This window comes from Dama dama, chromosome 6 (assembly GCF_033118175.1).
Source record: "Dama dama isolate Ldn47 chromosome 6, ASM3311817v1, whole genome shotgun sequence".
In the NCBI taxonomy this organism is placed as follows: Eukaryota; Metazoa; Chordata; class Mammalia; order Artiodactyla; family Cervidae; genus Dama; species Dama dama.
This window is the reverse complement of record NC_083686.1, coordinates 47,986,904-47,988,190: the sequence shown is the minus strand read 5'-3', so window position 1 is coordinate 47,988,190 and position 1,287 is coordinate 47,986,904.

Below are 1,287 nucleotides of genomic sequence, written 5' to 3'. Positions count from 1 at the left end.
TCCATCCATGTTGCCACAAATGTCACTATTTCATTCTTTTTTTCACTGAATAATAGTCCATTGTATATATATCACATCTTCTTTATCCAGTCAACTGCTGACAGACACTTAGATTGCTTCTATGTCCTGGCTACTGTAAATAGTGTCGCTATGAACCTTGGGGTATTTCTTCCTTTTTAAATGGAGCAAAGCTGCCAAAGAAAGCTAGCTTATATTTTCTTTCGTGACACCTAGACATATTCATTTGAGTAACAATAAACTAGAACATGATCCTCAGGACTCTAACTTAGCATAAAGATTTTTCAAGGTCTAGTTTTCCCGTATGAACAAGAATTATTTATGTTGATTCCCTAAAGAAGCAGCAGTACTTTATCATCCCAATCATTTTCCGTTTGCATGAGATATACATCAGAAATTTCTTCCTTTGTACTAAACCCAGCAGTGCACAAAGCCAAGCTTTTTAAACGGTAATTCATTAGTTTGGAAATAGGAAGTGACAAGAGGTAATTGATCTGTTTCAATTTGCTCTGGCAGGGGACAGCTTTTATTCCTTCGCCCCATGGCCCCTTTTGACTTGTGTGTGTATTTTCCAGAATTTCTTACCTTTTTTTTTTTCTTTTTTCAATTCAATGGGGAACAAATTTTAGATTATTTTAAATCACAAATGCAGACCTCTCAGTCTCAATCTCTTCTTTCCTATTATAACTAAGTATAGAAATTAGGCAACACCATGGTTTCCCTCCCCTGCCTGGCTCCATCTCTGCATTCTGCCCAGCCTCCTTTATGCTCTGTCTCCCCTCCCCCACAGAGATTTTAATTTTGTTAAAACGTTTTTACTGCAGCTGTGACTCAAGCAGCTCAGCTAGCCGCAGAAACACAATGTCATTTAATATTCCAGTCCACAGCCCAGACAGTTTCACTTCAGGTCATTTGGAGCAGAGCTGTGGCGACGGCTTTATGACAATGATTGGCAGCACCCTGCTGCGGAAATCAGACGGCCTGGAAACCCACCAGTGTGCTTTGCACGCATTTCTGCTTTCACACCAGACTGCAGATCACAGCCAACTTAGCTGAAGTGAGTGTGGTCACCAGCTGACGGTATTACACTAAAGCCACTCTCTTGACTCGCCCTGTGTTGGATGGATAAGACACATCCATTCATTAACCCATCGCCCGTTCATTCAGCTATATTCAAAGTGGGTCTCTCTCAAGACGGGAGCCACGACAAAGCAGTGCTCAGGACACGAAACAGCACTCGCTCAGCTCCCACTGCCCACACCTGTGTCT